The following is a 17,459-nucleotide window of genomic DNA, read 5'->3' as shown; positions in this document are numbered from 1 at the left end:
GTGGTCAACACCCTGCAAGGTAGAGCTCCATGCTTGCTACGAGCTCAGGGAGACACAGCCAGGCGCAGGCTGCTTGTCGAGGTGGCTTCACGGGCGAGGTCACACTGGACTTGGAGGAAGGGTAAATGTTAGATGGAGCGAAGGGAGAGAGGCAAACATGTGAGCAAGGTGGCAGGACTGGAATGATCAGCGCACGCTCATGAAACCAGGTGAACTGGAGCATGTCATAGGGTAAGGACTAGGGATCACCGAGCAGCCTGAGTGAGCTGGAGCTAGATGACGGAGGTTCTTGCAGGTGAGACAGAGGAGCTGATTTCTTATGACAGGTGGTCGTGGTCATCTCCAGATGTGCTTTTGCAGAATGGCTAGTGACTCACAGGCTGGTCCTCCAATGAGTTTTGCCTAAAGAATTTGATGTCTGTGGCAAAGAGAGAAGCCTTTCATCAGAATCTGATAGACAGATTTTTCTCTGACACTGGGTACATGGCTAGATTACATTTCTGAGCCTCCATCCAAAGTAGATATCAGCCATATGACCAAGTTCTCTCTAGTGGAATCTGAACAAGAGTTCTACGCTGCTCCAGGCTTTGGTCCTGACTAAAACAATGCCCTAGGGTTTGACAAAGAAAAAAAGGAAAGACTCTGAACCCCCAAATGACCAGCTGAGTTGTAAGGCTCATTTGACTTTCACATGGGACAAGAATGTGAAAGTCAAACCAGAAGCTGTAAAGAACACAAATTGGGAACTACACATCACTACATAAATGTAAAAGATTTGTTTGACCTTAAGAATGTATTTAAAAACTGAGATATAATTCACATAACATAAAATTCATCATTTTAAAATGTACAATTCAGTGTTCTTCAGTGTATTCACTAGATTATGCAACTATCACTACTATCTAATTTCAGAACATTTCATTATCCCAAAGAGAAAACTAGTACCTTAGCAGTCACTCCCCATTTTCTCCTCCCTCCAGCCCCTGACAGCCTTTAATCTGCTTTATGTCTCCATGCACTTTCCTATTCTGGACATGGTATGTAGGTAGAATCATACTTATATGATCCTTAGTGTCTGACTTCTTCTACTTAGTGTAATGTTTTAAAGGTTAGCCATGCTGTAGCATCAGTAGTTCTTCACTCCTGTTTATGGTTGTATACTGGTCCATCATATGGATATACCAGCTTTTGTTTATCATTTATCATTTGATGGATTTGGGCCTTATGACATCCATGGTTACTTCCACCTCTTGGGTGTTATGAATAATGCTGTTGTGGATATTCATGTACAAGAAGTTGTGTTGTGTTTTTATAACAAGTTTGTGTGTGTGTGTGTGTGTGTGTGTGTGTGTGTGTGTGTGTGATGTTTCATGATGCAGGTCATGCTTTCATTCTCTTTGTAATATACCTAGAAGTAGAATTGCTGGGTCACATTTTGAGGAGTGCAGAGTGTTCTCCAAAGTGGCTTCCTCATTCTATGTACTCAAAACATATGTGAGGGTTCACCAACACTAGCTATTGTCTTTTTTTTTTTAATTTAAAAAATTATAATAGATACCCTAGTAGGTGTGAAATGGTGTCTCCTTGTGGTTTTGATCTGTGTTAATATCTTAATTATCAATGATCCTGAGCACTGTTTCATGTGCCTACTAATCATCTGCATATCTTCTTTGGACAAATGTCTATTCCAATCCTTTGCCCATTATTAAGTTAGCTTATTTATTTTGCTACTGACAAATTATGAGTTTTTAAAATATAAGATTTTTATGGTTTCAGTTGTTGCATTTGGGTCTTTGATCCTCAGTTTTGAGGTATTTTTTGTATGTGGTGTAAAGTAGGGGTCCAAGTCTATTCTTTTGTATGGGAATATCCAGTTATCCAAGCACTATCTCTCTCCTTTTTTTGGTTTTAATTTTTATTGGAGTATACTTGCTTTACAATGTTGTGTTAGTTTCTGCTGTACAGCGAAGTGAATCAGCTCTACATACACATGTAACCCTTCTTTTTTGGATTTCCTTCCCATGTAGGTCACCACGGAGCACTGAGCAGAGTTCCCTGTGCTATACGGTAAGTTCTCATTAATTATCTATTTTATGCATAGTATTAATACTGTATATATTGTCAATCCCAATCTTCCAATTCATCCCCCCTACCTTCTGTTAAAAAGACCATTCTTTCTACACTGAATGATCTTGACACCTTGTCAAAAATCAATTGGCCATAGGTGTACGGGTTATTTCAGGATTCTCAATTCTGTTCCATTGTCCTATATATCTTATCTTATTCCAGTTTTTCACTATCTTGATTACCATTGTTTTGCAGCAGGTTTTGAAATTGGAGGCTCTGCCAACATTGCTTTCTTTTCAAAATTGTTTGGCTCTTCTGGCTCCCTTTCATTTTGATAGGAATTTTATGATTTTGTCAATTGATGCAAAAAAGAAAGCTAGAATTTTGAAAGGGATTACATTTAATATATAGATAAAATGGGGAATATTGCCATCATAACAATATTTAGTCTTCTAATCAATAAATTTGGATGTATTTCCATTTTTAGATGTTCTCTTTAATTATTTTTGAGAATGTTTTGTAGTTTTTATTGTACAAGTCTTGTATTTCATTCATTAAATTTATTTGTGATCCCATGGACTGTAGCCTGCCAGGCTCCTCTGTCCATGAGGTTCTCCAGACAAGAATACCGGAGTGGGTTGCCATTTCCTTCCCAAGGGGATCTTCCTGACCCAGGATTGAATCTGCATCTCCTGCATGGCAGGCAGATTCTTTACCTTCTGGGCCCACAGGGAAGCCCCTATTAAATTTGTTACTTATTGTTAAATTTTGTTATTTTTGGTGCTATTTTAGAACTGTTTTCTTAATTTCATTTTGGTTTGTTCATTTCTAGTATAGTACAATTGACTTTGTATTTGATCTTATACCTTGGAACTTTAATAAACATATTTATTAGCTCTAATGTGTTTTTCAATGGATTTTTTAAGGATTTTTCTATATTCAAGATCATGTCATCTGTTAATCGAGTTAGTTTCACATCTTCCTTTTTAATCTGAATTCATTTTATTTCTTTTGTTTTCCTAAATTCCTTTAGCTAGAATCTCTAGCACAACATTAAATGGAAGTTGTGAGAGCAGATATCCTTGTCTTGTCGCTGAAGTTTTCAGCTTTTTACCATTAAGTAAGATATATTAGTATGGGGTTTTCATATATCTGCTTTATCAGGTTGAGAAAATTCTCTTTTATTCCTAGTTTGTTGAGTATTATTGCTATGCAGTGGTCTTGTATTTTGTCAATTTTTTTTCTGTTGAGACTATCATGAGTATTTGACCTTTGTTCTATTAATGCAATGTGTTACATTGATTCTTATATATTGAACTACTCTGCATTGGATAAATTCTACTTGTTCATAGAGTATGTGCTGGTGCTGGTGCTTAGTCGCTCAGTCATGTCCAATTTTTTGTGACCCTTTGGACTGTAGCCCGCCAGGCTCCTCTGTCCATGGGATTTTTCAGGCAAGAATGCTAGAATGGGTTGCCATTTTTCTCCTTCATTATACCCAGGGATCTAACCCACATCTCCTGTGTTTCCTGCATTACAGGCAGATTCTTTACACACTGAGTCATTGGGGAAGCCCTCATAGAATATAACCCTTTATATATGTTGTTGGATTTGGTTTCTAGTATTTTGTTGAGGATTTTTGCATCCATATTCATAAGATATATTGGTCTGTAATTTTCTTTTCTTGTGATGTCTTCATTTGGCTTTGGTATCAGGGTAATACTGGCTTCATAAAATAAGTTGAAATTTTCCCTTCTGTTTTCTTTTTTAGAAGTTTGTGAAGAGTTGGTATTATTTCTTCTTTAAGTATTTGGTAGAATTCACCAGTGAAGTCATGTGATCATGTGCTTTTCTTTGTAGGAGCTTTTTTGATTAATAATTCAATTGCTTTACTTGCTTTAAGTCTGTTCAGATTTTCTGTTTCTTCTTGACCAAGTTTAGGTTGTTTTTGTCTTTCTAGAACTTGTCCATTTCATCTAGGTTGTCTAAGTTGTTGGCATAAATTTTCTTAGTATTCCTTGCAATCCTTTTTATTTCTAAAAGGTTAGTAGAAACATCCTTTCTCTATGGATTTCAGTAATTTAAAACTTCTCTCCCTCCACTAGCCAGTATAAAGATTTTTTGGTCAATTTTGTGGATCTTTTCAAAGAATTAAGTTTTGGTTCTGTCTTTTAAAAATTTATTTATCCATTATCTCTTTTTTTTCCCCGTCTTGATATTTATTATCTCTTTTCTCTGCTTCCCTTGGGTTTAGTTTCTCTTTGTTTTCTTGTTTCTCAAAGTAGAAGTTTAGGTTATTGAATTAGATCATGTAATTTAAAAAAAAATCCATCCTGCCAAGCTCTGCCTTTTAATTGGAAAGTTTAATTATTTTATATCTATGTCTGTTATATAGACTTATACCTGCCATTTGGCTGTTTGTATTTTATTTATCGTATGCCTTTTTGGTTGTTGTTCCCATTACTGACTTCCTTTTTGTTATATACATATATGTTTTCTGATGTTTTATTTTAATTTCCTTGATAATTCTTTTATTATATATTTTAATTGATTTCTTTGTGATTACCTTGAGGACTATAATTATCATAAGTTATTAGAATTTATTTTGTATAATTCAGTTTAACTACAATAGCGTACAAAAATGTTGCTCTTATATAGCTATGCTCCTCCCTCCTCCTTTGTGCTTTTATTACTGTAGAAATTACATTTTATACATAGTATGCCCATTAACATAATTTATATTTATGACAATTCAGCTTTCAAGTCAGATAGAAGAAACAAAGAATAAAAAATACAAGCTTTTGGGAATTTGGGATTAGTAGATACAAAGTACTATATATAGAATGGATAGACATTCTATATAGCACAGGGAACCAGATTCAATATCCTGTGATAAACCATCATGGAAAAGAATATGAAAAATAATATGTATATATATGTAATTAAGTATACATAACTAAATCTGTGCATAAGATTTAGTTTGTGCATATATATAATTTGTGCATATATATAACTTTACTGTGCATAAGAAATTAATACAACACTGTAAATCAACTATACTTCAATAAAAATGTTAAAAATACCTCTATAGAGTATTCTATATTTACTTATGTAGTTACTGCTCCTGGTTCCTACAGTTTCTGTTTTCTAGTGACATTTCATTTCAGTCTAAATGACTCCTTGGAGAGCAGGTCTAGTGATAAATTCTTTCAGTTTTTGTCTATCTGAGGATAATCCTAATTTTTCTTTTGTGAAGGATAGTTTTGCTGGATATAGAATTATTTGTTAGCAGGCTTTTATTTTTAGGTCAGCAGTTTGAATGTGTCATCCAACATCTTCTGGTGTTCCTGCTTTGATGAGAAATCAGATGATGAGGGATCCTTGCACATGATAATTCTCTTCTCTCTTGTGCTTTCACTATTATTTCTTTACCTGTATCTTTTAGTAGTTTGATTAGGAAGTGCCTGGCTGTATATCTCTTTGAGTTTATGTTTCTCACTTGGACTTTGTTGAGTTTCTTAGATGTGTATATTAGTGTTTTTCATCAAATTTGGAAATTTTAAGTCATATTTCTTCCAGTGGTCTTTCTGTTCCCTTGTCTCTCCTCTCCTTCTGGGATCGTTGTATAAGTTGGTTTCTTGATGGTGTCCCACGAGCCTCTAAGGCTGTATTAATTTTTTATTCTACTTGCTTTCTGTTCTTCAGACTAGATAACATTGGTTGACCCATCTTCAAATATGCAACACTTTCTTCTGCTTGTTCTAACTTGATATTGTTCCCTATAGTGAATTTTTCATTTCAGTCATTGTACTTTTCAACTCCAGAATTTCTATATTTTTAGTATATAATTTATATCCTTTTATGAATATTCTATATTTGGTGAGACATTATTTTCATAATTTCATTCAATTCTTTAGACATTATTTCCTTTAGCTTTTGGAGTGTATTTAAAATGACTGATTTAAAGTCTTGTAAAGCACAGTCCATATCTTTACTTGCTCAGAGACAATTTCTATTGATCATTTTATGTCCTTTTAAAGAGCCATACTTGTTTCTTTACATACATTGAAAATTCTGTTGAAAACTAGCCACTTAAAACAATATATAATGTGGCACTACTGGAAATCAGATTTTCTCCCTACCCCAGGGAGTATTGTTAGTTGTTTTTGTTTATTTGGTGACTTTTTTGAACTTGTTCTATAAAGTCTGTATTCTTTATCATTTGTGGCCATTGAAATCTCTATCTGGTTTGCTTAGTGGTCAGCTAATGATTGGATAGAGATTGAACCAGTAAGTCTCCAGGTCAGGTCAAATACAGTGGCTCAGATGGTAAAAGAATCTGTCTGCAATGCAGAAGACCTGGGTTCAATCCCTGGGTTGGAAACATCCCCTGGAGAAGGGAGTGGGGTAGCCTGGAGAATTCCATGGACAGAGAAGTCTGGCAGGCTGCAGTCAAGTCAGACATGATTGAGTGACTAATACACACACAGAGACAGCTTTGCAAGTGGAATCTTTCAGAGGACCCCTGGGCAGTCTGACCCAGTAGGTCTGCTGCTGCTGCTGCTAAGTCGCTTCAGTCGTGTCCGACTCTGTGTGACCCCATAGACGGCAGCCCACCAGGCTCCGCCGTCCCTGGGATTCTCCAGGCAAGAGTACTGGAGTGGGTTGCCAGTTCCTTCTCCAGTGCATGAAAGGGAAAAGTGAAAGTGAAGTCGCTCAGTCGTGTCCAACTCTTAGCGACCCCATGGAGTGTAGCCTACCAGGCTCCTCCGTCCATGGGATTTTCCAGGCAGGAGTACTGGAGTGGGGTGCCATTGCCTTCTCCGCCCAGTAGGTCAGATAATGATAATTCTTTGCGAATGAGGCATTGAAAGAGCTCCAGTCCCACCTGGCTCCCTCTGGTGGCTCTGCGCCTTCACTGGGAATGACTTTCAAGGTTCCTGCTGAGCTAGAGAGTTAGAGATAGGACTCAGTTAAGCAAACCCACAAAGCTCATTGTTCTCAGCAAGATTCAGCTGGTTTTAATTACATGCTTTCCCAACTGCTGCAAGCTTTTGATTCATTTCTGGCATTCTGAAAAAAGTTGATAGTGGTAATTTTTGCCAATTTTTTCATTGCTTCTAGGGAGAAGAGAACTTCTGGGTCTTTACTCCAACATTCGTGCTGACTTGACTCATTGATTTTTTTTTTTAAGTTAATTATTAAGTTGTAGTCACAGTTATCAAAGGAGCACTGGAATATGACTTCTTGGGTTCATGTCCTGGCGTTGTCACTTATTAGCTCTTGGCTTTGGCAAGTAACTTAACTCCTTTGGGTATCAGCATTCTTTTATGAAATGAGCATATTCACAGTACATTATAAGTGTGTGCTTTTGCTTAGTTGCTCAGTCGGGTCTGACTCTCTGTGGCCCCATGGACTGTAGCCTTCCAGCTCCTCTGTTCACAGAATTTTTCCAGGCAAGAACACTGGAGTTGGTTGCCATTTCCTACTCGAGGGAATCTTCCTGACCCACAGATTAAACCCATAACTCTTGCATCTCCTGGATTGGCAGGTAGATTCTTTATTACTAGTCCTACCTGGGAAGCCCTTATGAGTGCATTGTGACTAAATAAAATGAGGTAATATGGAGAGTTCTTATAAGGATGCTTAGCATAGAATGGGGATATGGTGGCTCTTAGCTATTACTACTGGAATCTCGCTACGTTGACTGAACTGTTGATAGACTAACTTTTAAACTGAAGTTGGTAAAATTATTACCAAAGTCATAGAGGTAATGAATAACTGATTCAACCAATCTTGCAGAATTGTTGCAAGGATTGATGATGATCTAGTCACTAAGTCATATCCGACCCCATGGACTGTAGCCTGACAGGCTCCTCTGTCCTTGGGATTCTCCAGGCAAGAATACTGGAGTGGGTTGTCATTTCCTTCAAGGATTCAGTTCAGTTCAGTCGCTCAGTCGTGTCCGACTGTTTGCGACCCCATGAATTGCAGCACGCCAGGCCTCTCTGTCCATCACCAACTCCTGGAGTCTACCCAAACCCATGTCCATCGAGTCGGTGATGCCATCCAACTATCTCATCCTCTGTCGTCTCCTTCTCCTCCCGCCCCCAATCCTACCCAGCATCAGGGTCTTTTCCAATGAGTCAACTCTTCGCATGAGGTGGCCAAAGTATTGGAGTTTCAGCTTCAACATCAGACCTTCCAATGAACACCCAGGATTGATCTCTTTTAGGATGGATTGATTGGATCTCCTTGCAGTCCAAGGGATTCTCAAGAGTCTTCTCCAACACCACAGTTCAAAAGCATCAATTCTGCGGCGCTCAGCTTTCTTCACCGTCCAACTCTCACATCCATACATGATCACTGGAAAAACCATAGCCTTGACTAGATGGACTTTTGTTGGCAAAGTAATGTCTCTGCTTTTAAATATGCTATCTAGGTTGGCCATAACCTTCCTTCCAAGGCATAAGCATCTTTTAATTTCATGGCTGCAATCACCATCAGCAGTGATTCTGGAGCCCCAAAAAATAAAGTCTGACATTGTTTGCACTGTTTCCCCATCTATTTCCCATGAAGTGATGGGACCAGATGCCATGATCTTAGTTTTCTGAACGTTGAGCTTTAAGCCAACTTTTTCACTCTCCTCTTTCACCTTCATCAAGAGGCTCTTTAGTTCTTCTTCACTTTCTGCCATAAGGGTAGTGTCACCTGTATATCTGAGGTTATTGATATTTCTCCCGGCAATCTTGATTCCAGCTTGCGTTTCTTCCAGCCCAGCGTTTCTCATGATGTACTCTGCATATAAGTTAAATAAGCAGGGTGACAATATACAGCCTTGACGTACTCCTTTTCCTATTTGGAACCAGTCTGTTGTTCCATGTCCAGTTCTAACTGTTGCTTCCTGACCTGCATACAGGTTTCTCAAGAGACAGGTCAGATGGTCTGGTATTCCCATCTGTTTCAGAATTTTCCAGTTTATTGTGATCCACACAGTCAAAAGCTTTGGCATAGTCAATAAAGCAGAAATAGATGTTTTCCTGGAACTCTCTTGCTTTTTTGATGATCCAGCGGATATTGGCAATTTGATCTCTGGTTCCTCTGCCTTTTCTAAAACCAGCTTCAACATCTGGAAGTTCACGGTTCATGTATTGCTGAAGCCTGGCTTGGAGAATTTTGAGCATTACTTTACTAGCATGTGAGATGAGTGCAATTGTGTGGTAGTTTGAGCATTCTTTGGCATTGCCTTTCTTTGGGATTGGAATGAAAACTGGCCTTTTCCAATCCTGTGGCCATTGCTGAGTTTTCCAAATTTGCTGGCATATCGAGTGCAGCACTTTCACAGCATCACCTTTTAGGATTTGAAATAGCTCAACTGGAATTCCATCACCTCCACTAGCTTTGTTCATAGTGATGCTTCCTAAGGCCCACTTGACTTCACATTCCAGGATGTCTGGCTCTAGGTGATTAGCAGTATGTAAAAATTTCAAACTGTGCTGCATAGGTGCTCATTAAATTGGAGCTGCTCCTACAAATTATGGCTCTTAGTACCTTCCCATCATCATGAAGTACATAGTTTCTTGAACATTTCATTTGATTTTCTGATATGAATATGTGTGTTGGGATTAAGTGTATTTTGTAGCTGCTGTGAGTTTTGGTGAAACTGTTCTTCTATCTGTTATCTGCGTTTGGGCAGAGCTCAAAGACTCAGAAGGAGGAATCAGCCATAATGGGCTCTAGGCATGCTAATGGCCACATGGACAAGCAAGGTTGGCTTGATGTGAGGCCTCAGCACATTCTAGAAATTATCATTAGTTCTGAAGTCCTTTGGAGGAGAAAGAGGCAAGTGAAAGGGCTTTCAGAATACAGTGAATGGGGTGAAAGCAGTTGATCAGGAGTGGCTAAAATGGAACAGGTGGCCCACATAAATACCAGCTGTGCATTATGGCCAATTTTATTGCCAGTTTATAATGTTGTCCATGGTAATTTTACAACAGTTTTCTTTATTCTTGACATTGCTATAAATCTTGCCGTAAAATGGCTCTAATGCAGCAGAAAAGCTATGAAATGAAAGGGGGAGCTTCAAGGATCAGTTGATCGTAGTGGAATGGAAAGGAGGGTAAGAATGCCCAGAGGGAAAATAATGGAAAGCCACAGGGAAAAATTGAGGGATCAAATGTCTCATTATGTACTAGAATCTGTCCTCCCAAGTCAATTTAATTGCAAGCACAGATAGCACTTTTAGGATGAGTCCACCAGATGGCACCATTGAAAACATTTCTTAAAAGGTCCCTTTTTCCAGTTACTTGGGGCAATTTAGCAAACCTGCTCTTTTCAGAGGAGGAAACAATAAGCTTCCCTGGTGGCTCAGATGGTAAAGAATCCACCTGCAGCGCAGGAGACCTGTGTTCAATCCTTGGGTTGGGAAGATCCCCGAGAGGAGGAAATGGCTACCCACTCCAGTATTCTTGCCTGGAGAATCTCATGGACAGAGGAGCCTGGCAGGCTGCAGTTCATGGGGTTGCAAAGAGTCGGACACGACTGAGCAACTAACACTTACTTCCTTACTGTGCCGGAGAAGGACCTTGCCTATCAGCTATGAGACAGACTGCTGTTTTTGATACTGAATTTTTTTGTACGATGTTCAACATTCTCTGTGATGAGACTGAATAAATGCTTGCACTGTAGACAGATTTAGGGGAAAGTGGAGATAGGCCCAGTTCCTGTCACTGTCTGGCAAGGACCGGAGCAGCTTGCAGACACAGGTCCTGCAAGTTTCAGGTGAAAAGAACCCCAGTGAATTAGAGATGGCCTGGGCAGTTTTAATTTTCACTGTCCATTTCACTTGAATCACTTCTGTAAGGATGATTGATAGATGGAGGTAGGGGCTAGGAAATGTGGTACAGCTGAATACACAGAAATGGATGTTTTATTGCAGTGAGCCTTTGATAGCTGCTTTCCTGGAAAGCTGGAGTGAATGGACAGGCTCTTCTAGCCAAGTTGTTTATCCCTCCCATCAAGTCTGGCCGTCCACCAGGCCCCCCCAGCCCTGCCTCTCCCTGTAAAGCACCTCCCCAATCTCATGTGCTTTCACCGAGGCATGAACTGGAGCGGGATTGATGGATACTGTTTGGAGGCATGCCAGACAGGAGCACCCAGCCTGATCTGTTTCTGGAACCTCAAGTTCAGATTCCAGGGGACCTTAGGACTTCTAGAGGGCTCAGAAAACCAAACCAATGGTCAGAGAGCCTGAGGGCAGGGCAGGGAAGGCTCACCTGTAAGGATGAAGTTACACCCCAGCCTTGGCAGCTCGGCTGGCCCCTTTGCAGTTTCAAATACTTGCAGAGCCTGGTTGGTCACAAACATCCCTGCAGTGGCCCAAGGTCAGGGGGCAGAACTGGGTCTTGTTCAGACGGAAAGATAACAACTCGACTCTTCAAACAAACCTGGGCTGCTTCGGGGCCTAAACTTTGATTGCATCTTTTGTTTGGATTCCACAAATGCTTCCTGACTGCCTGACAGATTTCTTGCTTACTATCTCATTTCCTCTTCCGAATTCCCGAGGAGGGGATGGGTGCTGCGGAGGGAGATATTCTATCTGTTTAGTTTGACTCCTTTCAGCCTGGAAGCAGGTGGGATTCTCAGACTCTCCTTGACCGTCCTTAAGGACTATAACTCGAAGTCTCTGGATCCCGGTGGGCCACCAAGCTGCAGAGGTGACCGTAGAAGATATCCTGCCCAAGGCCATGTTAATAAACACTGCTGGCTTGGGGTTTGTGTGTGTGGAGTGTCCCATTACTTGCTCCAAATGAGGCAAGAGAGTCGTGAGCAGTTGTCCCCTCGGCCCACCCCATCCAGTGCTGGCTCCTAGCCCTGACTGCATGGTGGCCACCCCTCTGCGGTCTCCTCCACAGTCCTGGGAGTAACATCCACTCTGGCTGTAGGGTATAGTTCAGGCAAGGCAGAAAAGGAAAGACGACCTCAATGGAAGTAGGTTACCTTTATTCAGGCAAGGAGAGGCGACAGTCGGCCTAATGACCAGGCTGAACGCCAAAAGGGATCAGAGGGACTCCCCATTTACAGCGGGTTTGTTGAAGGTTTCTGACAGGGGGTGATAAGTCTTCTGGGAAGGTGTAGGGAGTGGAAGGTTTCTAGACAGGGGTGATAAATCTCAGATAGATGCAACCAGCCTGGAGCATCAGGGTGGGACCTAAAGTTCTGTTTTGTTTTCTCCAAAGTTAGATGATTCAGCAAGGGCCTTGGAGACTGTTGCTTTCTTTTCTAGGCCCAAAAGACTCCTTCACTGGGTCCAAGGTCACTCATTAAACTGAAGATTCTCACCTTCAGGTAAGACAAAGGATAAATCTCAGTTTTGTGGGTCGGAATCTTATGCAATTGTGGGATCCTCTCTGAGAATAAGAATACATAGTTACAAATTAATCAAATTGAGTATGAAAGAGAATATGTAGAATAGAAAATAAATTATAAGCTGTAAAGTTTTAAAGCTGGCAAATATTGCAAATATCACACAAAAGCTCATAATTTATAATTAATTATCTGTCTGACATACTCAGCAATTTTTTCCCCTAGATCTTCTGGCTGTATTCTCTTTAATGACAATTTTGTGATATTTTTTACAGATAACCAGGCAAGATAATTTAGTCTTTCCTGTGACGTGGTTAATTTATAAAATTTGGGGGGAGGAGTATTACTGATAGTTTGAAAAGCTTCTTTTAGGTTCCCAAACAACTACTCTTAGAAACACATATAAAAATCACTGATGATGTGGAAATGTTTAAGATTGTTGTCAAATTTTAAAATATCTCAAGTTGCTTTCATATGAATATATGAGCCATGAGACCTGGAAGGATATTTCACAGACTAGCTTCTTCTGATTCTGTGTTTTTCCTCTTCCCATCCTATAGTTTCGATGTTGGACACGCTACGTAGCACAGGGCTGGCCTTGCATCTGGATGTCGTGACACTGGATGAGACCACATGGTGGATGGCAGAGTGACCCCAGGTGCCAGGACACCACTAGGACAGTCCTTATTAACTCAACTCTACAAGGAAGTGACTGCAAATCACATGCACATATTCCATGAAAACCAAACTAAATGTATCACCAACTTAACATCCCCTTAGGCTGGCCCCAAAAGTACTCATGGCCACTCCTCCACCACCACTGGACGTTATGTGAAGCATGCGAATGGAATGTCAATAGAAAGACCCAGCCTTAAGTGAGTGGCAGTGAAAACACTTCACTTTTGAAAATTTCACAAAAACATGGTTACATACCCCATCAGCACCCCTTCCAGGGCCTCAGAGGGTCCTGTGCAAATGAGACACCCTGAAGCTTCAATGTCATCAGCCTCTTGTTAGCCTCACTTCTGGGCTCAAGAAAGGGCAGGTACTGCTTTTATCAAGTTCAAAGGGAATAAAGAGACAGTCAAGGCCTCGGGCTGCTCTCTGTCTCTGCAGCTTGCATTTTCCAGTTCTTGTGATAAAAAATAGATTTAAATTATGTTCTAGGACAAAGATGAAAGGCATTTGCACTCTTGGCAGCCCCACAACATCACTTCATCATCCAGTCCTAGGTGAGGCGAGCCTCTCATTTCTAACAGGGCTGGGCCCTCCAGCTCAGGAAGTCCTTATCGCTCTGTGCCTCTGGGGATGGCAGTGAAGGAAAGCAGAAGAAGGCAGCCCGCGTTTACTGAGTGCTTGCTGTGTGCTCGATATTGACTCTGGTTTATCTGGTTAACAAAGCTACATTAGATATTCTTAATCCCAACTGAATACCAATTAGGTGTTAGACCTGTTGACACTCAGAGAAGTCATTTAGTCCAGTGTTGAGCTGGTGAGCACACAACCAGGACTTAAACCTGTGTCTCTGTGACTTCCTAACCCATGCCCTCTGGGCTATTGATTGCTGCTATAGGAAAGGCTGCTGATTCCAACACATGCTCCATTTTACACAAAATAACCGTTGCCTCAAAAAAAAACTTGAGATTTAGTCAGAAGTGAACTGAATCTATGGACTACTTTGGAGAGAATTGGCTTTTTTTTTTTTTAATGATATTGAGACTCCCTATCCTTGAATACGAATGATTTCTTTGGTAATTTAGGTAGTCTCTAGAAATTATTGTAAGAAAAAAAAAAAATAGATGACTCCAAAACTCATAGAAACTTGTAGCAACACACATTCCTGGTAAAGGATTAGTATTCAGTATATATAAAGGACTACTATAAACCCCAAAACAGTCAACCCAATAAAAAATTAACAAAGGATATGAATAGACATTTCACAGAGATGGAAATAAAAATAGTCAATAAATCTATGAGGATAAGTTCAATCTTGTGTGTAGTTGAGAAAACAAAAAGGCCACCAGGGAATACTTTTTTGCCAATGACTTCGGAAAATTAAAAAAAAAAAATCTGTTAAGATCAAATGTTTGAAATATAAAGAACAGGAACACACACGCAGTTGAACTAAGAGTAAACTGATATAAATATTTTGAAAAACAATATCTTAAAAACTTGCCTGTAAGTTAATACTATGACCCAACAATTGTCTGTATACTTTGGAGAAACTCCTTTCCATGGGCACTCAAAAGGCATGTATCAGAACACTTTCAGCAGTTATCATAGTAGGTAGTACCAAAATGAGAGCAAATTAAATCTCCATCCACCAGAAAGCATATAAGTAAAGGTAGAGTATATTCACTCAGAGGAATATTTCACAGTTAAGAAAAGGAACTAGCTAATGCTGCCCACCAACAGGTAATGATGAAGAACTTCCCCGGCAGTCCAGTGTTTAAGACTCTGCTTCCACTGCAGGGGGCTCGGGTTCAATCCCTGGTAAGAAGACTTAAGGTCCTGTATGCCGAGTGGCACAGCCAACAGGCAAGCAAATGTAATGACAAGTGAAAATTACTTTCTCAGACTTTCCAAGTCAGATAAGATGATATCACTTTTATCAAGCTAACTACCAAACAAGGCAAAAAAAGCATATCATTTAGGAATACATGCACGATTAGGAATATTATTTTTTTAAAAAGCAAGAGAAGGAAAAGCACAGACTTAAGGGTGATGGCTCCTTTTGAGCAGAGGCCGAGTCATGCGGTGGGAGGAGACATGTGGGCTCCACGTAGCTTGGCCATGGCACCTTCTGAAGTTGGGTGGTGGAATCAGGGGCACCCACTTCACAACTATACTTCTTAACTTTAACGCAATCCTATCTGTTTTGTAAACTCTGAACAAGTACATCCTCGATGCCCCCGGCTCCTGACACATAGTGACACTTTCCATAAATACTAACCATATCAGAAAAAGCTGCTTCTGCTGCTGCTAAGTCGCTTCAGTCATGTCCGACTCTGTGCGACCAGCATAGACAGCAGCCCAGCAGGCTCCTCTATCCACGGGATTCTCTAGGCAAGAATATTGGAGTGGGCTGCCATTTCCTCCTCCATATCAGAAAAAGACAAGTGTTAAATACTGAGAAAAGTTTCCAGAGGCGAGAATTCTGTATCTGACTATGCGCGATGGTTGGTACAGGTGGGGCCCCGGGAAGGAGGTCTCCCCACCCTTCATGCGCACACCTTCCCTTGATCCTATTTCCAATCCTCTGCCTTATGTTGCTATGACCATTTCCCCGAGCCTGGGTTTCTTCATTTCTGTTTTTCTGGAGTGACTTCTCAGTGCTTGCAAGAGTTGAGGGGGAGCAGTTGCTGGATGGGGTTGGATGGGGCCCTGAGGTCCACAGCCCCTGGATTTCAGGGTCAGAGAGGAGAGCCACGGCGCTTATAACTCCCCACTTCCCAGCGTGGGTGCCTGAATGTCTCTCCAAGGTCCCAAGGCCCTGCTGGGCCGGCTTGCCCACCTCCACTCAGCATCCAGCTTCCAAGAGGGCTATCATCGCTCTCTCCCCACCACTGTTGCTTCCTCTTCTCTTTGCCCCTGTCACTTGATCTCCTTAAAAATTCCCTTTCTGCCCATGTCAGTGGCATTGGGGGAAGTCACTACCCTAGGTTCAGCCCGCCAATCCCACTAGCTCAGAGTAACTCGTTTCACTGAAATTTGTCTTTTCTAAGTGGAATAAGGAAGTTCCTGTCACTGGATCTCCTGGGTTGTTGAGTTCTGTTTGTCCAGGGTTAGGAGGGACAGATTTGTAAGGCCCCTTGACCTGCTGCTGTCTCTAGTCACGCAGCTGCAGCCCGTCGCTGTGTAGTTCCCAGGAAGATTGCTGCGTTCTGAGGAAGCACTTATGAAACAGTCACAGCATCGCGGTTTTTACCATCCACTGCCACTACTACTGCTGCTTCTCTTTCTGCTTATCCCCACCCCCCCTTCTTTCTTTTTCTTTTTTTTCAGCTTTAAACTTTAACATATTAATGACCAGCATTAAATTTGCTCTCTGGTTTCACAGTCATGAGGCAGATATGAAAACATGCTTATCAAAGGGATTCCTTTTTGCACTTTATGTACCAATTTATCTCTTTCAAGGTAGAATGGATTCGTTGAATCTGTCCTACAAGATTAAATTATTTGATTCCTTTACTCTGCAAGGGGTGATACCTGGCTTCTCATGACAATGGCGTCCAGTCAACTGGAACCTTCCACGTGTGCCTGCTTCCTGCCCCTGCCCCACACTCCCTTCAAGTACCATCCGTGTGATTAAACTTTGTAGCGCTGTGGACAAACGCAGAGCTCAAGTTAATTTAGAAAATATCATGCATAACCTGTCCATGCTTTTCCTAACCCCAAACATTCAAGACTCATACAAGCCATGAGCGTGTTATTTCAGCTGTCAGAGTAATGAAACCATTAACCAGGAGGTACAGGTAATTCTAGATTATTGAAGACAAAGCAATTTAGCAGGGCATATGAATAGGAGTGTGTGTGTGTATTTTCAAGCTCACATTTTAAAAGTGAACATCATTCAAATAAATTGTTTTAAATGATTGTTTTTGTAATATGTTGTAAATATACCAGACAGTCAAAATAGAAACGCCCACTAAAAGCATAATTGTCAATGCAATGGACAAGATTATAAAGAAGTGTACCTGTCATATCCTCTTTAGATTCTACATCTAGGCTCATGTTATTTTCCCAGTGACTGGCTTTGATCAAATTCTCTCATCTCCTTCTAACTTCAGTGGAACTGTCTTCATAACCAAGCTGCAAAGAGGAGCATCTAATTAAGATTACATTCAAACTTGAAATCTCCCTGTCCAGTGGGGAAAGATAATATTGTCACTCAGCACGTGGGGTAGATGAAGCTAGTGAATGCTTTTCCCTGTGGGCAACATGATTGAAACAGGGCTCTGTCTGCATTTGCAGAGACTTCAGCATCTTTGAAGAGAGATGGTTAAGCATGTTCCCAGGGAGTCAGG

At 40.7% G+C, this 17,459-nt stretch overlaps 1 long non-coding RNA gene across 7 annotated transcripts in view; it reads left to right on the top strand.

The window, feature by feature from the left end:
- LOC145530255 (uncharacterized) overlaps positions 1 to 13,552 on the top strand; it is a 46,876-nt gene extending 33,324 nt beyond the window's left edge. The window contains exons 4-6 of one of the 7 annotated variants that reach the window (XR_014071606.1): positions 2,028 to 2,067; positions 12,353 to 12,414; positions 12,993 to 13,552. This is a non-coding gene — a long non-coding RNA (uncharacterized LOC145530255). Of the gene's footprint in view, positions 1 to 2,027; positions 2,068 to 12,305; positions 12,415 to 12,992 lie in introns of all 7 variants that reach the window. The other 6 variants (XR_014071610.1, XR_014071609.1, XR_014071612.1 and 3 more) reach the window with 6 other exon arrangements.
- The last annotated feature ends 3,907 nt before the right edge of the window (positions 13,553 to 17,459 follow it).

This window comes from Giraffa tippelskirchi, chromosome 12 (genome assembly GCF_054371585.1).
Source record: "Giraffa tippelskirchi isolate mGirTip1 chromosome 12, T2T-mGirTip1v1.2.pri, whole genome shotgun sequence".
Taxonomy (NCBI): Eukaryota; Metazoa; Chordata; class Mammalia; order Artiodactyla; family Giraffidae; genus Giraffa; species Giraffa tippelskirchi.
The sequence above is the reverse complement of the archived record's forward strand: the minus strand, read 5'-3'. Positions and strand labels throughout refer to the sequence as shown.